Genomic DNA, 25737 nt, shown 5'->3' with positions numbered 1-25737 from the left:
TTGAAGAAATTTTGCTGATGCATGTGATTCTGAAATTATAGTAGTCATTACAAAATCATGTTAACTCAAGAAGCACATGTATTACTATATCACAAAATTTAAACTATTCTAATGAGTGTGTTTCTATATGATTGGTTTCCTGGATGCTTGTATCTATTTCATTTTCCAGGAAAAAAATTATAAAAAAACTTTTGAAATGGCAAAAAATGAGTACTAGTTTCTTACAGAATGTCAGAAAACCTGTTGTGCACCTTCTGGTTATCTGATTCTAGAGTAGTTTCCATCTTTCATTGCTTTGAGCTGTTTTACAACTCTGAAAGTTAAGAAAAACTGAGAGTAATGGAAATAAGTCTTGTTCATAAAAGTAAAATTTGTCCTGTAGAGGTACAGTTGATTCCCACTCTCTCCCTGATCTTTCCACTTTCCAAACACTCCAGTTATGAGCAAGTTTTGCATGTATTAACACATTTGTTTTAGCATTTTTAATTGCCCAGGTATGTTTCTGCTCTTTGAATTCCCCTTTGAACCAGTTTGTAACACCTTCCTGATTTCTTCATTCATTAATGAGTTAAATAAAAACTTTAAAACACGTTCACTTTATATTTGTATGAGAGTCATGATTTTACATTGTAAAATCATTTTGCAATGTGGTTTATGCCTATAAAAACATTATTCTGAGAAGGTGTCTCTATAGGCATCACATGGCACAAAAAAGGGTAAGAAATCCAGCATGTAATGCCCCATCCTTGGGTACCTTCTGGTCCTAGACATTTGATACTCAAAAGCCTTTTCTCTTCTTCTGAGGTACTATCCCTTTGCTGAAGCAATGCAAGTCACGGGCTGTAGCTGCTGCTCAAAAGAGGGGATGGTCATAGTAGCAAGAAAGAGCAGGGTGGGTAAATCGCCCAATGTTTCCTTAGGTCAGTCTCCCAAGCGATAGAAATAAAAGCAAAAAATAAACAAATGGGACTTAATCTAATTTAAAAGCTTTTGTATGGCAAAGGAGACCATAAACAAAATGAAAAGCCAACCTATATGACCTGGGAGAAAATATTTGCAAATGATGTGACTGACAACGGCTTAATTTCCAAAATTTACAAACAGCTCGTACGACTCAATAACAAAAAACAAAAAAACAAACAACCCAATCAAAAAAAGGGCAGAAGACCTAAATAGACATTTCTCCAAAGAGAATATACAGATGGCCAATGGGCACTAATTATTAGAGAAATGCATTTAAAACTGCAGTGAGGTACCACTTCACATTTGTCAGAATGGCTATCATTAAAAAGTCTACAAATAACAAATGCTGGAGCGGGTGTGGAGAAAAGGGAACCCTCCTACACTGTTGGTGGGAATGTAAACTGGTGCAGCCACTATGGAGAACAGTATGGACGTTCCTTAAAAAACTAAAAATAGAGTTGCCATATGATCCAGCAATCGCAGTCCCGAGCATATATCCAGACAAAACTATAATTTGAAAAGGTATATGCACCCCTATGTTCATGGTAACACTATTCACAATAGCCGAGACATGGATACAGCCTAAATGTCCACCGACAGATGAATGGATAAAGAAGATGTCGTACATATATACAATGGAATACTACTCAGCCATAACAAAAGAATGAAATAATGCCATTTGCAGCAACATGGATGGACCTAGAGATTATCATACTAAGTGAAGTAAGTGAGAAAGATAGAGACAAATATCATTTGTCTCTTATATGTAGACTCTAAAACATGACACAAATGAACTTATCTACAAAACAGAAACAGACTCACAGAGAATAGACTTGTGGTTGCCAAAGGGGAAGGGGTAGGGGAGGGATGGAGTGGGAGTTTGGGATTAGCAGATGCAAACAGTTATATATAGAATGGATAAACAACAAGGTCCTACTGTATAGCACTGGGTACTATATTCAATATCCTGTGATAAACCATAATGGAAAAAATATGAAAAAGAATGTATATGTATGTATAACTGAATCACTTTGCTGTACAGCAGAAATTAACACAACATGGTAAATCAGCTGTACTTCAATAAAGTAAATTTTAAAAAAAGAAAGAGCAGGGTGGGGATGGAGGAAGCAGAAGCATCATCTGAGACTTCCAAGTCATCTAACCACCTGGAAAAGGGCATTATCCTTTTTATCTGACAAGAAGAGGGTCTAGAGTCACTGTAGAGCTCTAGTCACCATTTCCCGCAGACTGTGCTCCGTGGGGCCTCCTGGGGTGCTCGCAGTCCGCATTCTTCAAGGGAGGAAGAGCTGCGGAAAGGCGGTGACAGACAGCACCTTCGAGCACGCGGTTGTTTAGGCTGAGCTGGCGTTTGGCTTTTTATTGTAGCTGTCATTTTACTCAGTAGGGCCATGGCAGGAAAGTGTCAAGCTGGTTCCCTATTGTACACTTCAGTGTAGCTGTGTTGTTGCTGGTGTGTATGTTTTTTTTTTAATCACAAGTCTGGGCCTCCTGGTAATAGACTAAACATGAGCTGCTGCTTGCCTTCTTCCCTCTGTGGATGTCATCAATGTAATCAGGGAACAGGTGGGTACAGGCGATTAATAGGGTGGGAGGGGGTGGAGGGGAAGGGATCTACTCAAGGGGGTGGGGAGTTAATTTGACCCTGCAGCTCAGATGCAGCATCTCCTCTCAGCAAGGCTGCCACAGCAGTTATCGGTGGGAACAGCCTTTCTCGAGCCTCTCAGTCTCATTTCCAGTCTGGGCATGCTTGAGAAGCCATTACCATATTTATAGAGCTACCTAGCCCCAGGGCACACGCATGAGAGGGTAAGAAAGACCTATCTATTTTTCCAGCTGTGCTGCTATCCTTGGCTGTGAGGCTGGCGGGGGAGGAGGGAGGGCCCCATCCCAGCATTAGAAAGGTGGAGAGGATTAGGCTGCAGAACCTGGCCGGAGAGAACGTACATACTGGCCTCTTATACATACTGTTTTAAAAATTTTATTTATTTATTTATTTATCCATTTATGGCTGTGTTGGGTCTTCGTTTCTGTGCGAGGGCTTTCTCTAGTTGCGGCAAGTGGGGGCCACTCTTCATTGCGGTGCGCGGGCCTCTCACTATCGCGGCCTCTCTTGTTGCGGAGCACAGGCTCCAGACGCGCAGGCTCAGCAATTGTGGCTCACGGGCCTAGTCGCTCCGCGGCATGTGGGATATTCCCGGACCAGGGCTCGAACCCGTGTCTCCTGCATTGGCAGGCAGATTCTCAACCACTGCACCACCAGGGAAGCCCCATACTGGCCTCTTGCTTGCCTCTTCCAACTGGTTGGGCTGAGCCAGTGTGGCTATCCTTGCATCTATCAACCCTGAGAAAAGGAGCATGGTGGACCGCCAGTTAGGGAGAGCATTGCTGGGGAGCTAGTCTCAATGTCTGCTCCTTCTTCACCCTCAGCCTAGTTCCCTTACTGAAATTCAAAGCAGCCCATGGATGGGGGGATGTGGAAGCAGTGCTGGAAAGTGGACAGAGCATGAACTTAAAGAGTCAAAGAAATCTTATTTGTTGTATAACCTTGGGCAGATTACTTTCTCTGAGCCTCATTTTAGTCATCTGCACAAAAGGGATAATGGACTGTTGGATGGATTTAATTACAGACATGGTTGAATGTGTCTTAATAAATGCTCCTCTTCCTTGATCAGGCCATTCTGTCTCACACTTCATGACTTACATCACTGCACTCTATGATGCTTTGTTGTAGCGGTCAGAAATGCCTGTATAAATTTATGCACTCCTCACTACCCCATCCCCATGAACACATGTGCACTCTTTCAGTTTCTCTGTCTTTGTCTGTGTGTCTCACACGTACACACACACACATATACATACACACTAGTATTTTTGTTCTGATCAACTGTGGCATATCTACCCTGTTCTTTATACAACTTAGTGGGTTTTGCAACCAGAAAAGTCATTCTAAATCTCAGGATAGTAGTCCCAAATAAGGGTACTGTGACATTTCTGATTGTTTGTGTCTCTTGGCACCCCATATTCCCATGACCATCTGGTTATAATATCAAGGTTGCAATGAAAGCAATTGACAGCATGCTTTACCCCCTGCCTTCAGTCCAGCTAAAAGCCAAGTATACTGGCAGCAATTGGAGAGAAAATTTACTGTGTGTTCTGATGGGCTAATGAGGAAAGGATAGCAAGCATCTTGAAGCAAACTCTTAGTTCTACAAAAACTTGAAAACTAAACCACAAAAGAAACTGTGGACTCACCAGGTTGGGACCATCTTTGAGTGCTATTTATAGTCTCCCCTGCCTCTTTTTCTCTTCTAAGGAGAACGGATTCCAGAAGGGAGCCTTTAATTTGCTGATTAAAGATGCTGAGTGAGGAAGCAAAAAGGAGAAGCCAGGCTGAGGGAGCGCTAAATATATTTTCAGAAGGAAAGAAATGGTGACACCTGGAGAAAAACACACACAGGAGGGGAAGGCATCCGGGAAGGGTAGGGGAGAGAGGCTGAACAGAAAGGTGGTGGTGCTGATGGTGGTGCGGGTGATGTGATAACTGGGGCTGGGAAAATAGCGGGAAAGGGAGAGGATCCCAGGGACTGTTGAGGAAGTCTTGCTGTGCGGTACGCAGTGTAACCATCTCAACTCTGTCTCCTGTAATCAGGAGTTGTAGTCTATATTTCTCATCAATCCTTTGGGAGCTGGAAGTGTGAGTGTGAGTGACTTTGTGTGTGTGTGTGTGTGTGTGTGTGTGTGAACTGCCGAGACTGGACCCAAGGAGGTTGGGTTGTAGTCGGATTACAAGTATCTATTACCAGATCAGCAGAGCCCCAGCCTTTGATGACTTATCTGAATGGACTCTGGAAGTGTGATGTCACACCCTACATTCACAGCGAAAGGAGAGAGGGAAATATCTATTTCAAGGGCAGCAAAAAGTCCTCTGCCTACAGCTCACAAAAACTGTGTCTCTGCTACATCATAGTATTTTTGTTTAACAGAATATATTTAGGTTGGTAAACAGAGGAGACATAAGAAGTGCTATTTTGGCTTCTGGAGCTCCAAATCAGACCCGACTCTCTCTCAGCAGCCAGGCAGGAGGTGAAGCAGGAGACCTGTGCTTTGAGAGTCCCTCTGATTGTCGTGAATCCACCTCCATCCACTCCCATGATATACATATGCAGTTATAATGCCCTGTCTATCCAAATGTATTTGTTTTTCTCAGACTCTGTTCAAATCTTCCATCCCCAATGAGGAATGTCTGGGATACCAAACCCTCACCAAGCTTTTGCTTCTCTGAACAGCTATAGAAATGATGGACATTAATACAGCATTTGTGTCTCATGTGATCTGACCCTCTCCTGTGTCCATCTCTGTCCTAGATTCAGTCTGACTTCCCAGCCTCAAGTCCAGTGACTATGCTGCGCACAGGTGATAATTTTCCCTCCAAGTGCTACTTCCCCCAAAGAGGAATTCTGCTTATATCTTTGTCTTTACACAGATTCTCTTACTAGTTTATTTTGAATAATGAGTTAGTGTTTGAATAAGACACTTTTTTTTCTAAAATAACCTCAAATAACATTAATTGTGCATGTTTATAGCAGTTTATAGAGGTCATGTGACAGAATTAGTAACAAATGAGGCAAAGACCTTTAGCACAGATTTGGTGATTATTCATGGGGATGTGGCAATTGCACATTGGCTGTCATTGTAAATGAGTCTTTTAAAGATCACTCCAAAAGGCAATACAGCAAATTCTGGGAAGATGACATTGATGATACAGTTTTTGCATCTCCCTAAACCCCCCATAAAAACTGAGCTAAGATATGAAAACCAAACAAACTGACAGCATTTATTTTTCAAAAACCTGACTTACAAGGTATCCTCCAAACCTCAAATTATGAGCAGATGTGGACAACACACTGACACTTTGAGATCTGCATAGTATCAGAATCTGTGAGGGAGGATACAGAGGGGTGCAACAGATTGTCTGATAGCCCTAAAAAGAGGACAAGAGCCAACTCTCCACCAGACACTTAATAAAAAGCAGGCAGAAGGATTTGGGACAGCATCCTCAACTGCTGGGTTTTCGTACACTTCTGTACATAGTAAAGTGCAGTTATCCCTGGTACAGTCTGAAAGGGCTGGAATAGCCTGAGTTCAGTGAACTCTTAAAAGGATGTAGCTAACCTCTATTCTAGGGCAAAATCCCACATGGGTGGGAAACTGCTGGAAACGGAATCCAGATTAAACTGGACAGAGATGATACAGCAAAAGAAGGATAAGATCAGACAAAAGTGGGAGAGAAGCAAGGAGATCTCAGAAAGCACAGGTCATATTATGAAGCAACAAAAGAGTGCTCTCGAGCCATGAAGCTAGAACATCTGTCGTGAACCACTTATTCCTCCCCAAAGTTCAGGAAAACTAATTTCACTTAACAATAGGCAGAAAGGGATCAAGTCTGAGATCAGTACAAACTTACTAATAAAGAATGAGACAGAGGAGGCTAATATCATCTCCACTGGCGATGAAAACTGTAGCCTAAAATTTCAAAATGTACTAAAAGAAATTAAAATAATGATGGGGAAATGAAAAAAATCAATCTGTAAAAGAAAAACTTAGTAATGAAGTTGTAGAACTCAAGAAAGAATTAGAAATGGAAGAAAAAAACTCAAAGATAAAGATTAAACTGGAAAGAACACAAGAGTGAATGAAAACATCAGAAAATATCGTGAAGTAAAAGTGAAAAGGAGTAAAATTTTAAACATCAAACAAATGAGGAAAGAGATGAAAAAAGATTTGAAAGTGACAGAAATGAAAGGTAAAGAATAACATATATATTATATAATAAAAATTCAGAAAGAACACCAAAGCAATGGGATAGAAATAATAAAAAGTTTAAAACAACTTTCCTAGATTAAAAAAAAAAAAGATTTGACAGCACATACTGAAAAGAAACACCATGTACCCAAGAAAAATGACCCAGGCTGACCAATACTGAAACATTCTAAAAAGTACTTTGTGCTCCCAGGCAAAAGGACTAAGCCACTGAAGAAGGCAAGAGAATCTGATGGTCATCAGACTTCTTGACAGCAACACTTCATATCAGGAGACAATGGAGTGAGATATTTAAGATACTCAAGGAAAGATAATATAAGCCATATATTATAAATCCAGCCAAACTTACGTTCAAGTATAAAGACTGCTGACAAACTGCTATCAACAAGCAAGAACTCAGGAAATATTGTTCCTAGGAGGCTTTACTGAGTAAACTACCAGTGAATGAAAATGACTGGAGAGACATTGACATAAGGCCTGGTGGTGAGCATTAAAGATATATCTACCTGTAAAACTAAATATAAGTGATGTTAATAAGGGAGAAAATGCCGACTGTAACGATAGCACTGAAATTTTAGGAACTGTGCTACTACTTTTTAAAAGGGAGAAAGCATAAAAATAGTAGATTAAGCTTATGACTGCTTTAGAGTTATTAACTAGAAATAAAAGATATTGTTCCAAATCAATTCCTGGGATAGAAGGTGGTGAAGAAAGTGTTACCAGCAAATTTCAGTATTATTTACAGTAGCAAACCAATAGTCAATTGCCAAAGGAGGATACTGGGGGTCGTATATAAAAGTATTGACTTAGAGGAGGCAATTTGAACAAACATAACTAACTTTCCTAAGTACACCATCATCAAAAAAAACCCAAAAAAGTAAAAAGATAGAAATAAATGAGACCACATTATAAAGGGCCATTTGCATAAGACAGTATGTCAGAGGGCAAATATAAAAATCATATCAATAAACGCAATGGGCTTAATTCACCTATTTTAAAAAGAAGTTCTATATTCTGCTATAAAAATGATATATAGACTCTGAAACTATATGATGTAGACAGGTTAAAAGTAAAGTAAAAGGATGGGCTAATATATACCAGCAAAATGAAAATAAAAATAAATCAGAGGACATTTCCATTATCCCCCCAAAGAAACCTGTATCCATTAGCAGCCAACTCCCATTTTCTTCAATACCTCCAGTTTTAGACAACCACTAATCTACTTTCGTATGTTTCATATCAATGGAATCATACAATGTGTGCTCTTTTGTGACTGCCTTTATTCACTTATAATGTTTTCAAGATTCACCCCTGTTATAGCATGTATCATCTTCAGTCCTTTTGATTGTCAAATAATATTCCATTGTGTGGATAATTCATTGCCTTGATGGTTGCACAACTCTAAAACCATTGAATTCTAGACTTTAAATGGGTAAGTTGTTTGGTATGTGAATTATATCTCAATAAGTAAATAAATAAATCAAGGTTCATAATCTTTATATCAGAAAAAGCAGACTCTAGGTAGGGTGACCAATATGTCCAGTTTGCCTGGGACTTTGCTGGTTTTAGCACTGAAAGTCTCACATCCTGGAGAATCCCTGGGCAAACTGGGACATTGGTCACTGTAAATTTAGACCAGTGATATTTAAAGGAGACAAAGAAAAATATTTATAATGTTAAGTTCTGTAAAGCTCAATGAAGATAGAAGATATTTATATTCATGCATCCAAAGCCTCAGCCAATACACAAAGTAGAAATGATAGGAGGTGCAAGAAAGAATAGAAACTCATAGCAGTATCTAACATACTTGGCTCAACCCAGGACACATGAGGTGGACAAAATTTGATAGAATTTAGAAGGTCTAAACAGCACAATGAATAAAATAGTTATCTGAATCTCAGTAATTCAGAATACAGATTATTTTCAAGTGCACGTAGAATATTCATGCGATTGTCCATATTTTAGGATACACACACACGCACACAGACATACACACACATATGCCCCTCAATAAATTCCAAGGAATAGGAATAATAAAAATTTATGAGGATATTTATTTATTAATTATTTTTAAGGCCGCCACTGTGCAGCATGCAGTATCTTAGTTCCCTGACCAGGGATCAAACCTGTGCCCTCTGCATTGGGAGTGTGGAGTCTTAACCACTAGACCACCAGGGAAGTCCCTAGACTGCCAGGGAAGTCCCTGTGAGGATATTTAATAAAAGGAGAAACTATTTAAAAAGTTGTAAAAAGTTTTCTCTAACAAGAATTTTTTTAAAAACTGTTACTAAAAATACCTTGGGAAAAGTAAAACAAAATTATAAAATTATTTGAAAATAATGAAAATATAGCATGTAAAATCTATAGAATGAAATATTTGTCAGAGAAAAAAATCATAGCATGAAATACCAATATCAATAAAATTAAAAAGATAAAAATAAATGAAAAAAATAATAAAGCTAGAAAAATCAATAAAGTTAGAAAAACTATAACAAAGTAAACTAGAAGAAATTAGGAGGAAGGAATTGATAACAATGTAAGTAGGGGTTAGTGGAATAGAAATCTTAAACTAATAGCTAAATCCCAAAGTTGGTACTTTGAAAAAACATTAATAAAATAAGCCACTAGCAAATCTAATCAAGAAATTGGTGGGAGAAAACATAGACACATAAAAATAATAACCCCAGAAATCCCCTTGAAGACTTCCCTGCCTCGTGAGATCTAGGGGAATTCCATGGTTTGAATAAAGCTGAAGTCCTCCCTCAGATTTCTGGTAATTCAAGATAGGAGTGAGATATGGCGTAGAGAATGGTGTTTAACTTTGTCGTGCCTCTAGACCTCTTAGAGACTGCATGGATTTTGCTTCTGTTTCATGCTACTTCACACTTAATGTAAATTTAACCCCTTCTTCATAATTAGCAACCACTGCCACCATCATGATGAAAATGATCTATTCCTAGTATTTGAGCGTATACTATATTTTACAGAAAAATTCAGAGGAATCGTATCAGCCAGTACCCAGTACTCTGCTTTCTCCATTTTCCAAGACTCCCTTTTTCCAACCTTCTTCTTTCTACCTTTCCTCCTCCTTTCCTTTTTGTTATCTTGAGCACTTCAAATTCATCTCCCTGTACGACAGAGTAGCATCAACTTTCCTGTTATGTCTTCATGCCCATCATATAATGCTGACTTGTCAGATTTACACTTATTTTCTCCAAAAAGATAATCTTCTCTTTAGTAGCTTCTGTTATGTTTATAAACATTGTTATGCTTATAAGATGCAAGTCACTAGTGGGCCACAGACGTAAACAGGACAAGGTCTAGGCAAGGTACAGTAGGATAAAAATTGCTGGTAGGGATATGCTGTGGAAAATAGTTTGGTCGTTTTTCTAGAAGTTAAACTAAGAATTATCACGTAAATTAGCAATTCCTTTCCTCAGTATATAGCCAAGAGAAATGAAAACATATATCCACACAGAAACTTACTTGCAAGTGCATGTTTATAGCAACATTATCATAATAGTCAAAAGGCAGAAACAAACTCCCATCAACAGAGAAGTAGATTAATAAAATGTGGTATATCCATACAATGGAATATTATTCAATCATAAAATGAGCAAAGTACTGATCCATACATAGATGAACCTCTAAAACCGAAGCTAGACACAAAAGCTCACCTATAATATGATTCATTTTACGTGATATATCAATAATAGGTAAATCTGTAGAGACAGAAAGCAGATTAGAAGATACCTGGTAATAGAAGAGGGAGGAACAGGGAGTGATTTGGCACAGGGTGTTTTTGTGGGTTAATGGAAATGTTTTGAACCTAGAGAGACCTGCTTGTGACACAATATTGTGGATACCCTAAGTAACACTGAATTGTACACTTTAAAATAGTTAATTGTATGATATGTGAATTTCACTTCAATTTTTGAAATACACAAAACCAAAATAGCCAGTGGTCAATGGTATACATGGTATTACTTGGGGATCAGTAGGAGAGAAAAATCAAACCCTGGGTTTCTTATCTTGGATGCTCTTGAAAGGCAAGCCTGAGATGACAGCTTGCTTGTAGGTAACGATCCAGGGAACAGGAGTGAGGGGCTGGGGAGTGATTAGGGAAGTAGGGAAAAACATACCAGATGTGTCATCAAGTTGGCTACTGCTCCAGAAGCTTGATGCTCCAATTTGCCAGAACTCTTGAAAAATCTTGAAATGAACCCCAGAACCTCAGATTGAGGACAAGAAGGGAGGTGTTTATCCATCCAGTGGTTAAGAGGGCGCTTCAGTCACTAATTCACCTGTACTTCTGGGTTGCACATATTTGAGCATCCATCAGGTTCCCAAGTTTGTCCCATTGCTTGGTGGCAAAGAAGCCCATGACCGGGAAGTGAGTGGTATGTGACACAGGCTAACAGGTCTCATTGCACCTGCATTCAGCTGTAATGAGATGAGACCAGGATGAGGCTGGTCTCTGTGGCTGACACTGAGGAGGAAGAGGTGTGGCTAAAAGGATTTGATGCCCAAGTGATACTAAATCAGGTATTTAACCAGGTATGTTGGGTCAGGAAGCAACAGATCATGCTGCCACCACCCCATTCCACCTTTCAGAATATTTTGACTAAAATCAGTTGTATATGAATATCTAAGTGTAGTCTCCTTAAAATTAAAGGGACTCCTTAAATGCTAACACTTGAGATCTCTGGCTTTAATAGCCTGGCTTGACTTGAGAGTTAGAGGACCAGAGACTGTCATTTTCTTTTGTGAAGATCTAGTGATAATCTTTCTTAGTGTGAAAATTTTCACTAAAAACATCCATTACACTCATGTGCATTTACAGATGAATATCATGTTCCCCTCTATTTGTATTTTTGTACTTTTATCAGTGTTAAAGGATATTCACTCTTTCAATAAATATCTGTGAGTCATTCACTGGGTGCCAGACATGGAGAAAAGCAGTGGCCAAGGCAGGAGACAGGCTGGATATACTTGATAGTACTGAAGGAAATTTAGAATTGGGCACACAGTTCCAGGTGCCAGGAGTGCTGTGAAAAGGCAAACATGACAAGCCATGGGGGTACCTCAGTGGGGCCTACTCAAGTTTGGGGAGTCAGGAAATCTGGGGAGACTCTTCCAAGAAAGTGATGTCTTAGATACATTTTGGAGGATAAAGTGGAGGTTGACCAGAAAGCCTGAAAGGGCATCCAGGCAGCGGGGACTCTACAGATAAGCAGGACAAATGTTACCATTGCCATTTACAAATGAGGAAACTGAGGCTCAGAGAGGGGAAGTGACTTACTCAAGATCACATTGGTAAAGTGACCCAGTTTAACAGAAAACTCAGAGAATGTTTGCTTTATGAGAGCCTTCCAAGCAAACAGTTCTCAAGATGAAATAGGATTTAATTACACTTGCACTAGATTCAGAAACTGCCTCCTGGCTAACTCAGCTGGGGGCCTGATTATGATAGCAACAGCAGGACACCTGGGTACAGCACACCATCTGGGGCTAAATCTGGTGGGTGAGTCTGTCAAGTTTTTGATTGAAATCCTCTTTCCTTGCATTAGTTTCCATTATCTCTATCCATCGGAAATTCAAGCCATTAGTAAAACCCAATTTAATCTTCAGAAACTGAAATATTCCTGCACTGACCTCCAGGAGGCCACAGCTTCCCAGAAAATAGTTCGCCTGTAATCTTGTACATCAGCACATTTACTTCCCTTTAATGGCCATCAATCCAAGAAAGACGTCCTTGTTGGCACGCTAGTTCCTGGGTGAGAGAAACTAATGCTAAGAGTGCCCACAAAGAATGAGACGGGCTCATGGTTCAAATGTAATTGTACAGGAGCAGTGTTCAAATGTCTTTTAAAAAAAAAATTACGGCAGTGGGGAAGAAAGAATGGGCTCATTCAGTGGGTCTCAGAGGCAGAATGAGACCAGTGGTAGAGTTTCTGGGAAGTCAGTTTTGATTCAGTGTATCTAGGCACACATTGGAGCTGCTTGGCGCTATCCCTCGCTACTGCCGTGTGGGATGCAGGCGCAGTGAGCTCTCCGTTTTGGAAGGTGTAGGAGAGAATGGGTTATCAGCATCCAAATACCTGTGAAGGCAAGTTTTATGTTGGATAGAAAGTGAAACTAGAAATCCTTTAAGAAAATTTCTAACCTAGTAGTTATCTTGTCTGTGGAGTGATTGGTCAAAAGACAAAGATACTAATATAACCTCCATCTATTTTGTTCTCCCTCCAGATTAGCTCACTGTGACCTTCACACAGAGTTCCCTGAGCCCTTCCTAGGGCATATCACAAATGCCTCTATTTCTGGAAATTGCCGCAAACTTCAGACACTTCTCTTCTATGTATTAAAATTTGTATATCCTGTATCATATCATCCTGAAATCTTTAAAGATGCCAATATATGACAAAGTATGATCTTGTGGGTTAAACAAATGATAATGTTTGTGCTCCCAGGGACTGTATGGTAACAGAGATCTTTTTTTTTTTTTAAGATTTCAAAGCACAAGCTTTTATTTTTGTAATCAGTTTCTGTTTATTTTTTTATTTTTTTAAATTTATTTTTAAATTAATTTTTATTGGAGTATAGTTGATTTACAATGTTGTGTTAGTTTCTGCCGTACAGCAAAGTGAATCACTTATACATATACATATATCCACTCTTTTTTATATTCTATTCCCATATAGGTCATTACAGAGTATTAAGTAGAGTTCCCTGTGCTATACAGTAGGTCCTAGGTCCTTATTAGTTATCTATTTTATATATAGTAGTGTGTATATGTCAATTCCAATCTCCCAGTTTATCCCTCCCCGCCTTCCCCCTTGGTAACCATAAGTTTGTTTTCTATATCTGTGACTCTATTTCTGTTTTGTAAATAAGTTCATTTGTACCAATTTTTTAGATTCCACATATAAGCGGTATATGATATTTGTCTTTCTCTGTCTGACTTACTTCACTCAGTATGACAATCTCCAGGTCCATCCATGTTGCTGCAAATGGCATTATTTCATTCTTTTTCATGGCTGAGTAATATTCCATTGTACATATATACCACATCTTCTTTACCCATTCCTCCATCGATGGACATTTAGGTTGCTTCCATGTCCTGGTTATTGTAAATAGTACTGCAATGAACATTGGGGTGCATGTATCTTCTAAATTAGGTTTTCTCCAGATATATGCCCAGGAGTGGGATTGCTGGATGATTCGGTAGCTCTATTTTTACTTTTTTGAGGAACCTCCATACTGTTCTCCATAGTGGCTGTACCAATTTACATTCCCACCAACAGTGCAGGGGGGTTCCCTTTTCTCCATACCAGCATTTATTGTTTGTAGATTTTTTTGATGGTGGCCATTCTGACTGGTGTGAGGTGATACCTCATTGTAGTTTTGATTTGCACTTCTCTAATAATTAGTGATGTTGAGCATCTTTTCATGTGTCTCTTGACCATCTAACAGAGATCTTTAATGCCTTCATCCCCAAAGGGAGAAGCACAAACTTAGGAATCAAACAGCGCAATGCTCTCAGCGAATATGTGGGGAAAATATTAAGTGAATAATCATCGGGAGTAGATGTTAGGAGTCAGGATACCTGGGTTTCAGCTCTAGATCTCTGCCCCCGAAGCTCTGTGATCCTATGAAAAAATCAGCTCTGCCAGAGAAAGAGAAAAGGACAGGCAGAGCTGCAAGAACAATGCACGTTAGGAATGAGAACTTCTTCCAGTGGATGGAGAAGAGGGAGTGTCATGGACACTTGCTGGAAATTAGTCTTGAGATGTGGATTGGGGTCAGAATGTGAAAAGTATTGACTGTCTCATGAAGGAATTTGACCTTGGTCTGTTATAAAATGTGTTTTCACTGAAGATTTTCTAGCAAGGGAACAGCATGATCAGAGGAGCACTTAACAAAAAGAAAAAGGACACGTACAAAGTGGAGGACAGATTTTCTTTGATGAAGACTGAGAGATCATTTAGATGCCCCCAACCTGGATGAGGGGTGATAAGGACCTATCCTAGGACAGGGACAGTACAGGAGACAGTGTCAGTGTATTTGGGAGTGAGAGTTCACGGAACTTGGAGCAATTGCTCAAGGGAGGCAAGACCCAGATGACAGTTAAATGCTACTCTGGGATGGTCAATCTAGATTTTCAGGAGCATTTCAGGAGGAAGTAGAGTAGACTGGCTAAGAACACAGTGTTGGCATCAAACTCATTCTTAGTTGACTCCTGGCTCTGCAATTTAATAAATACATGAAATTAGCTGTGTTCCCTCTCAGAGTCTCCGCTGCTTCATCTGTAAAATGGAAGTGGCAATAATAGCAACTTCATGAGATTACTCTGAGGATTCAATGAAAAAACCTAAAGGAATTTAGCGAAGTATTCAGTACATGGGAAAATGATCAATAAACATAACATGTAATTATTAATTATTGTATAATACGTGGAAGATACAAAGTAAAATGGATTTGAAGGTGGCATTTTCCAGAAGTCAAATTTTGCTTAGGTAAAATCAGGGAGCCTTCCTTCCTTCCTTCCTTTTCCTGTTTTTGCAACTAAAGCAGTGTTTCTGTTGCTCCCACGGGATGATAAAACCAAGGTTTGACGGTTTGAACCTCTTAAGGTGTTTCCATCTTTGCTTCTGCTTTTCCCTTTGCTAGGGTTTTGTTCTCTTTGTTCAGGTTTTGTTCTCTTGGAAGGCTTTATCCTTATCAGAGAAGCAGGGTTGGAAGTGGTCTGTGACCAAGCATCTCAGCTTTATCAACAAAGACAGACTGGCTCCCTGGAGCACCATTTAAACTTTTTCAAGAACAATTTCTGATCAGCTTCATTTGGCCAGGTCACTCCTGGGACAATCAGCTGTACCCAGGAGCTGGGTAGTGGGACTAAACCTTCATTCCTACTACTTGGTTGGAGTGGGGGAAGGAACATTACAAAAATAATAAGTCTGTTTGCAAACCTGTTGGTTTTGCTGAACTGGCTTTATAATTTTGCATAAGGACTTTTCTCATGCCATGAGGACACACTTGTCTATGCTTTCTTTGCTGGGCACAGAAACTGGAAAAGGTGGGGTGCTGCCTCCCCTCCTCCGCCACCTTGCCCCCTCACAGTGCTCCCATTATAGGCTCAGTTGGCCAGATAACATCCCAGATACTTGGGCATTGAGGGTCCGTGCTGGTTGGGGCATGCTGTCTTTGCCTGGGCCAGCTGCCCTGCCACCACTTGAGATTCTGGGCAGATCTATGAATGAACACATTTCAAATGCTATCAATATTTTATGAATTTCCATCCACTTACTTTAATGGGGAACTGTAAAAGCATTTAACCATATTACACCCCTTCTCTCAGGCACTGCATTATTCCAACAGAGCTGTTTTATTAGAGTCAACCACCAGGGTTATTGGGATGGCTTTATCCCTCCCTCCCAAAATTTGTCCATCTGCATAGTTGTAAGTCTGTTTGTCCGTCTACCAAATTTTCTCTAATCTATCTATTAAATAAAATCAGTCATTAGCAAAGAGAACACAGTTTTGGTAATAGTGCATGTGTACACATGCTCACACGTGTGCACACATTCATATGCACATACGCAAGTGCACTAAGAAAGATTTCATCTCCTGGCCTTGCATGACTAGACTTAAGCTTTAAAAAGAGCTTTGGTTTTATGGACTCCCCTGGGTTCTCTGCTGGAGCATTTACTCCCTTGTCTTCTGGGAAAAAAATTCTCGGGGAAACGTCTTACCTGAAGTTTAAATATTTGAATTTGATGGTGAAGTGTCCGGGCATCAAAGTCAGAGGGCCACTGGTTTCACAGCTGAGCTCTACCACTTACCTTTGTGATCTTGGGCAAATCGCTTGACTTGACAGAGCCCTCTCTGTAAAAGGGAGATTTCAGTAGCCACCTTTCGGGAAGTGGTGAGGATCAAGTGAGGGAGCCTGTGAACGAGCTCTGTGAAGTACCTGCATGGCGAGGGGGTGATGGCAAACACATGATTCCTGAAACTGAAGGGCTTGGGGATTTCTCCCTTTCCACTTTCTGGATATTGAGAATTTCTGGGCTAGTACATGCATTTGTTTCTGGAGATAGCATCAGCCTGCAGGGCATACCTGAGCACAGCTTCCCTCCCACCACAGTTTATCTCCCCACCAAAAATCCCACTCCTTCCGGACCTCACCCCATCCCAACCCACTCTGAGAAGCCTTCCTTGGTCCCCCAAGACTGGGTTAGGGATCTTTCTCTGAGCTTTCCCATCACCACCTACCTTGTCCCCATATTACAGCATTTACCTCACTCTGTTATAATTATCTTTCCCCTTCTGGATGATAAGCTCTTTGTGGTCAGAGTTCAAGTATTCTTTCTTAGCACAGCTAACAAAGCCCCTGGGGATCTGAACTCTGCCAACCTCATCTCTCAGAAGGCTTCTAACCACCCCGTCTTCTCTGTCCATTGAGTCTAGCCACCATTTTGTTCAGCACCTACTGTGTGCCAGATAGGGTTCTAAACACAATATATGCAATAGCTCATTCAATCCTTACATCAGCCTTAAGAGATAGGGACTATTCTGATCCGCATGGTACAGATGAGGACGCTGAGGCTCAGAGAAGATGGGAGACTTAAACAAGGTCACAGCTAGTAAGGAGCAGAGCCAAGGTTTACCCTCTGGTCTCATTCTGGAGACTGCACTCACCACTGCGCTCCACTCTTTATTCATACCCTGTTCTATCCCATTGCTTTAACAAAATTGACTGCCACATAGTCCTCTTCTCTATGCCATGTTCAATGTCAACTCCTTGCCTTTGCATATGCTACTCTTCTCCCTGGAATTCCTGTCTGCTTCCCTGACTTTTCTTCCACTTGCCCTTGAGTCAAAACACCTTCCTCAATGCCCTAGCTGTATGTGTACCTAACATGGCATGTGTAGTAGATCAGGTTAGACTGGCGGCTTCTTAGGGCAGGGGCTGTCTATGCCTTGTTGAATCCTGGTACCTAATGTAGCTGCTGGCCCCTAATGGAAAATTAATCCCTATTTGTTAAATATTTTTTTGACATTCCTGGAATCTGAAAAGGCTTTCCCAATATTGTCATCTCTTTTAACCCTGACTTCTACATAAATTGTATATGTAAATCTCTATCTTTGATAACATGGTTATCTGCATGCATAACTAACTAAGATGCCAGATCAAATGAAATAACTGTGAGATAAAGGTACGAGTAATGTATGTCTGAATTGCTTAAGGACCAGCCAAAAGAGTCCTAGGGCTCCAAAGCTAGGTTGGTGCATCTACAGAGTGTTTAGGGTAAAGATTGGGGGTCTCATGCTGATCTCTCTGGGACTCTTTGAAGAGGAAACTGTGCTCACAAGGAAAATGGAGAAATGGAGGAACAAAATACAGACTTTATGCCTAAACATCTGGACCCATGTGGCTCTCTCCAAATGCCAAGCATCTTTGGTAAGTGGTGCTGGTATACAAGGATTATGGTCATAAACTTAAGTATTTCCTACATTTATGAACATAAATGATAGGGTCTCCAGAATGGACTTTGAGTCTACTTACCCAAACAGGCTCTTGGACAAGGAGGGCTGCCTGCTAATTCACCCAAAAGGGTGGGTAATCCATAGTACAGAATGAGCATAAATTCAGATATACTTCATCTTTTAAAGCAGTGACCCTACCCTCCATTGAATTGAGGCCCAAAGAATGTTAGATTCTGCCATCCAGATTAGCATCTTTTCTGAAGGGTGTCTGTGGGGTCTATCCCTTCTAGGCTAAAGTACTGGACGTGGGGCAGAAAAGTTCTTCAGCATAAAGCATCCAACTTAAAATGTGTAGGAGTGGAGAGGGCCAAACAATGAGTCTGAGACAAAGTTCATGGATGGGCAGTGTCTAGTGTCACTGCAAGGAAAACCAAGCTAAGACATCAAGTGACAGAATCAGAAGACAGGTAGACTTGGAATTTAATGGTGGCAGATGATAGTGAAAAGAGGAAGATTCTAGGTGTTTGTTACAATCAGAGATAGAACTTGCTTTGTCAACTTTCTGTCCAGCAGGTCAGGGTCATCAGCGAGCATAGGGCTCACTGGAGTACACCAGGAAAGTCATGATCTTCTGAGTAAGTGGTCAAAGGGGATCTTGGCTGGAGCTAATCTTCTTCTCATCTATCTCAGTGGGTCTGGTGGTGCCACCTGGGTGAGATCGCCAAGCTTCCTTCCCTTCCCCAGCCCCCTAAGTTCTTCCATCTTTAGCACAAGAATGAAGATCATTTCTAACAAGAAAATGAAATCAGCTGCCAAGCCCCATCAGCCACCTGTGTTTCCCCTGGCCTACTGCCAGCAAAACCTTTCTCCTGAGCAGACAGAAAACATTTCAGCCTTATGACAGCCCCCTGTCACTCTGATGACCCGTGTCTCTCTGCTGACATGATAGCTGAGTGTGTGAGACAGACAGTGTTTGTGTGATTCTGGCAGCCTTGTAGTGGAATCACCAGACTGGGATGAGGGGGGCAGGTTGGGGCTGGGAGATCTAGGAAGCTGGGTCTTTTCCTCTTCTGTCCGTCTCCTACCCAGCAGGTTGATGAGATAGCAACAAACCTTCTCAGTCTAGAAGCCCAGTCTGTTGTTCAGAGAGCTATAAAACTCCACCTCCAGATCTGATGGTTTTTAGTACAAACCAGCTCAACTCAACACACATTTACTGAGATCCTGCCTTGTGCCATGCAAAGTATTAGATGCTGAGGGACTACAAAGAAGAAGAAGAAAAAAAATTATAAGGGCAGCTCCCATTGAGGATATGCTGAGTGCCAGGTTTTGTGGTTACTGTTACATAAATTTACATTTAAACATCTCAGTAACACTATGAGTAAGATATTATTAATAGCCCCATATTCCAGATGAAGAAACTATAAGAACTCAGAGAGGGTAAATAACTTGCTAAGGTTATACCAGTAATGAGTAATGGATCTAGAATTCTGATTTAGGCCTCTTTGGTTCTAAAGCTTATATTGTTAACTTTTATGCTCTATTTTCTTCAATAAGTGCTTTTAGCAGGCTAGAAAGTTATATGTATATATATCTGGTATAATGCCTATCAATAAAACAAAATCTTACTGTAATGAAAGGAGGAAGTGTACCATATAACATTCATAGGTTTTTTAAAACATATATTTATTTATTTTCCTTTTTTTTTTGGCTGAGTTGGGTCTTAGTTGCAGTACACGGGATCTTTGTTGAGGCACATGGGATAATTTTCATTACGGCACGCAGTCTGCTCGGGCTTCTCTCTAGTTGTGGTGTGCAGGTTTCTCTCTCTAGTTGTGGTGCATGGGCCCCAGAGCCCATGGGCTCTGTAGTTTGCAGCACGAGAGTTGAGGCGCACGAGCTCAGTAGTTGTGTCACGCGGTCTTAGTTGCCCCGTGGCATGTGGGATCTTAATTCCCCGACCAGGGATCTAACCCGTGTCCCCTGCATTGGAAGGCAGATTCTTTACCACTGGACCACCGGAGAAGTCCCAGCATTCACAGATTTTTAAGTAAAACAGAACTGGGCTTGAACTCCTCCATCTCCTAATAGCTGTGTGACACTACTGACCTCTCTGGACCTCAGCATTCTCATCTGTTAAATGGAATAATAATACTTATTATTTTGTGGAATGATGATGAAGGTTAAATAAGAAAATATATGTGAAGTCTACATAGTTAACAAGTGTTGAGTCTTACTCTGTACAAAGCCTTCTGATGCAATCTCATTTGATCCTAATAACAACCTTAAGCAAGACACCATTATTATTATTATTAATTATAATTCTCTTTTTACAAATGAGAAAACCAAGCCTTAAAGAAGTTAAATAACTTGTCCAATGAAGTTAAATGGCAGTGTGGAACTTGAACTCAGTCTATCTGACTTCAAAAACTACTACTAGGCAGACACATTGAGCTCCATTGGTAGACAGAGTGGCCTAAGATCTGTCTGAAGATCATTCAGGACTACAGAACATGCTCTTTCACCATATCAGGCTGCCTTTTTTTGATAGGACAGACTATGGGGAACCTATATCATTCTGTTGAGTCTGTAAGAGCATTTTATTATACATAGGATGTTGTTTGGAATTTGCCCCAATATTCTCTTTTGGATGACTGATGTATGTCAACTGCATATATATTGAAAGAAAACAGAGCTTTCTTTTTGGTATTCGTGGATGTTTCTGTAACTCATATCTCAGAGTATAGCAAGTTCAATGACCAAAGATGTTTTTCTAAAAGAAGTAGATTAATACCAATTAACAGGTCGAGGTAGGAGTTGAGACCTTAGCTTGTTCACAGAATGAGTTGTGACTTCATGTCATCTGACACGTGCATAATTACACACACCAGGAAGCATACACCAATGCACACATCACAATAAATGTGTGCTTAATTATAAGTCACCATGCATATATGCTTAATTACACATCGTGCTACCTGCAGGATTAATAACATGTAATGTTACATGCACACAGTCAGAAGAGGTGACATTTGATGACTCTAAGAGAGCTTGGAGAACATAAAGGAGCAATTTTTAAACAGTTGCATAATGTGTGTGCTTTCTTTTCTCTCCGCAGGAGGCATCAGACACTAATTTCTACTCAATCAATCAAGAAGCATTTATTGAACAAGTCCTGTCAATTTTGCTTTTATAGTATCTCTTGCATCTTTCCTTTCCTTTACATTTTCATGATTGCTAATGTCATCCTCTCTCACCTGACAGTCTAAGGTAATTGGAAGGACACTGCATTCAAATCTCTCTCCCTAACCCTTGGCCAGCACCTTGGCCCAGGACACCATCACTTCTTCTTATGTGCATTTCTGTAGAAGTCCCTAACAGGTCTCCTGCTTCTTCCTGGGTCTTAAACTCTCCACCACGAACCAGGGAATCTTCGGAAAACTCAATTCTTTTTTTTTTTTTTTTTTAATTAAAAAAAATTTTTTTTATTGAAGTATAGTTGATTTACAATGTTGTGTTAGTTTCAGATGTACAGCAAAGTAATTCAGTTATACATATATTCTTTTTCAGATTCTTTTCCATTATAGGTTATTACAAGATACTGAATATAGTTCCCTGTGCTATATAGTAGGTCCTTGTTGGTTATCTATTTTATATATAGTAGTGTGTATATATTAATCACAAACTCCTAATTTATCCCTCCCTTCCTTTTCTCTTTGGTTATCATAAATTTGTTTTCTATGTCTGTGAGTCTATTTCTGTTTTTTAAATAAGTGCATTTGTATCATTTTTTTTAGATTCCACGTATAAGCGATATCATATAGTATTTGTCTTTCTCTTTGTGACTTACTTCACTTAGTATGATAATCTCTAGGTCCATCCATGTTCTGCAGATGGCATTATTTCATTCTTTTTTTGTGGCTGAGTAGTATTCCATTGTATATACGTACCACATCTTCTTTATCCGTTCATCTGTCAGTGGACACTTACTTTGCTTCCATGTCTTGGCTATTGTAAATAATGCTGCTATGAACATTGGGGTGCATGTATCTTTTCAAATTAGATTTTTCTCTGGATATTTGCCCAGGAAAACTTGATTCTGATCATCTCAATCTTTAGCTTAAAACTCCCCAGTGACTGCATTTATCCACAAAAGCTTGGCATTCTGAGCTTAAGCTACAGGGCCCTGTTCGTCCTGGCCCCTGCCCACCAATCCAGTCTCTAATCGTTCTTGCCTTTCCCCTCTGAGGTCCAGCAACACTGCTTTCTCTCCACCCTTTTAGCAAACCATAATTTCTCCTTCCTCAAGGTCCTTCCATACATATTGTTCCTTTGCCTCCCAAAGTTCTTCTCCAGTTCTGTTTATCTAATTAAATCCTACCTAACCCTCAGATCTCCACTCAAATATAACTTTCCTAGGAAAGCTTTCACTAGTGCCCCAGACTAGGTTAGGTCTCACTATCAAACGCTGTACTTTTCCTTCCTAAAAAGTTGTCACTATACACTATTTAGGGTCATCTTTGCAATATTTTGATTAATTTTTGCCTCAGTCATAGTAAGTTCCACAAGGATGACGTTTGAGTATATTTTATTTTCCATTATGTCCTCAGCTCCTGGTATAGTTCCTGGCAAACAGTAGCCTTTTAGTAAGATTATCAGATTTAATGAATGAAAATATAAGATGCTCAGTTAAATTTGAATTTCAGACAAACACATTTCACATTTTTTTTAGTTTAAGTATGTCCCATGCAATATTTGGGACATATTACACTAAAAATTAAGTGTGTACCTGAAATTTAAATTTAACTGAACAGTCAATATTTTATCTGGCAACCCTACTTCTAAGCACTTAATATTTGATTATTGAAGCATAAATGAATGAATAAATTAATGATTAAATGAAGATTCAGAAGACCCTGGTTCTACTTAAGCCATCATTCCTGATTTCCCTTCACCAGTCACTTGATTTGTCCTCACATATACGGTGAAGGTCAATGATATGTAACTAAGACTCCTATCATATTGGCATGAAATAGTGGAAAAGTATGGCAAAAGCCAAATAATGATCTCTCCTCACCACAGTCCTCTCAGGCCAGTTCTTTATTTCTAGAATTATCTGACAGGCTAAATTATTCCATCCTCCTCCTCCAAATTCTAACTCTCCCTCATGGCCAAAAAGAATCTTAAATACTCCTTTTTTGCATGCTCTTCTAGGCCTTTTGTAATCTGACACTATCACATTTTAGATCTAACAGGCTAGAAATAATATTTAATATTAATAGTTAAAACAATAAAAATCAATGGAAAAAATCCATAATGAAGAAACCTTCAAAAGTTTAAATAAAAACAGAATCAGTATTAGCGATTTTTCCTTTTGCCTCAGGCTCCAATATGGCTTAGCACAGCGCTTTTTATTTAAGCTTTTGATATTTGCTCATTGTGGATTTATTTGCATTAACCGTGATTTTTAAAATTTTTGAATTAGAGTATTTGTTATTGTGATTACTGAATGTTTTGGCATCCCGTTCAATTCTGTGCCTCTTCCTAGTCCCAGCCCTGGTAAGTGGAGACAGCCTTCGGAAGGCAACATACAGGGAAGAGGTCGTCAGGAGCAGGTAGAGCAGGATCTAAAGTGCCATGCTAATTTATCCTCTGGGCCATGGGAATAGAAAGGCTTTGAGCAAGAGAGGGACAGATTCTGATTGAGTTTTGGAGAGATGTTCTTTTTTAACTGAAGTATAGTTGATGTATACAGGTGTACCATATAGTGATTCACAATTTTTAAAGCTTATTTTCCATTTATAGTTAGTATAAAATATTGGCTGTATTCCCCATGTTGTACAATATATCCTTGTAGCTTATTTATACCTGATAGTTTGTACCTCTTAAGCCCCATCCCTATATTGCCCCTCCCCTCTTCCCTCTCCCCACTGGTAAACACTAGTTTGTTCTCCATATCTGTGAGTCTGCTTCTTTTTTGTTACATTTAATAGTTGATTGTATTTTTTAAAATTCCACATGTAAGTGATATCATACGGAATTTGTGTTCTCTTTCTAACTTATTTTGCTTAACATAATGCCCTCCAGGTCCATCCATGTTGCTGCAAATGGCAAAATTTCATTCTTTTTCATGGCTGAGTAATATTCCATAGTATATATGCACCACATCTTCTTTATGCATTCATCTGTAGATGGATACTTAGGTTGCTTCCGCATTTTGGCAATTGTAAATAATGCTCCTATGATCATTGGGATGCATGTATCTTTTTGAATTCGTGTTTTTGTTTTTTGTTCAGATGTATACCCAGAAGTGGAATCACTGGGTCATATGGTAGTTCTATTTTTATTTTTTAAGAAACCTCCATACTGTTTTCCACAGTGGCTGCACCAGTTTACCAATTTACAGTCTAACCAACAGCATATGAGGGATCCCTTTTCTCCACATCCTCGCCAACATTGGCTATTTGTGTTCTTTTTGAAAATAGCCATTCTGGCAGGTGTGAGGTGATATCTCTTTGTGGTTTTGATTTGCATTTGCCTGCTGATTATCGATATTCTGGCTGATGGTCTGGTCCAGAGAGCTGATTGGAGGGATGGTGACTAAAGCAGGGAGACCACGGAGGAAGGTAGTGCAATGAGCGACGTGTGAGATAAGGAGATGGGCGGATGTGATGAGGACAGAGGGAAACAACATCCAGTGCAATGAAAAGGGACTAACTAGATGTGCTTGGAAGGAACACCCTCTCCTTCACCTCTGTTTCTTGGCTTTTCTTCTCTGCTGTCTGTCCTCTGTTCAGCTTAGCATGTCTTGTTAGAATAGATCAGGGAGGGAGGGCGCACAGAGGGCTGGCTTGTTAGCGTCAGTGACCACGACTCTCACTACATGGATGCTCCCTGATTTATTTGCAGACCTTCTGGGCATTTTCCCAGCCCCTACGTAAATGAGTTCCCCAGAGAGTCACACGCTGAGTATCATACTCATTGTTCCCTGCACATAGGTTCCCAGAGGTGGCCAACAAATTCACTTTCTGAAATGGTCTGGAAAGGGACCGTGTTATTGACACTCTCTCCCCTGGTATTTGTATTTCAAAGAGCAGTGTGTTCAGGAATTCATCATTTCAATTAAAACTCATCTAGGCCTCCTAGGAAAAAGAAATATCAATATTGCAGAGACCCTGACGCCACCATGGACTTGCTGTGTGGTCTTGAGTACCCTGCATGGTTTTCCTGTGCTTCAGCCTCGCCTTTGGGAGGCAGCTTGCAGTAGATAAATGACCTGAGCTATGGGATTTCAGTCCCGATGTTGCTACTCACCAGTTGTGTGCCTTTGGTCAAATTCTTTAGCCTTTCTGAACAACACTTGCCCTCTCTTCCTGCCAGAGAGAGAGACTGGTGCCCTCCCTTGTAGGGCTGTGATGAGGACGGAAGGTGTCCATGCGTGGCCAG

The 25737-nt window shown here is 40.0% G+C and overlaps 1 protein-coding gene across 3 annotated transcripts in view; it reads left to right on the top strand.

The window, feature by feature from the left end:
* Positions 1-25737, top strand: part of BRINP1 (BMP/retinoic acid inducible neural specific 1) — a 504031-nt gene that overhangs the window by 114615 nt on the left and 363679 nt on the right. The gene's annotated exons all lie outside the window — the stretch shown is intronic.

The sequence above is a fragment of the Balaenoptera borealis genome, assembly GCF_965194805.1.
Source record: "Balaenoptera borealis genome assembly, chromosome: 8".
Lineage (NCBI taxonomy): Eukaryota > Metazoa > Chordata > Mammalia > Artiodactyla > Balaenopteridae > Balaenoptera > Balaenoptera borealis.
The sequence above is the reverse complement of the archived record's forward strand: the minus strand, read 5'-3'. Positions and strand labels throughout refer to the sequence as shown.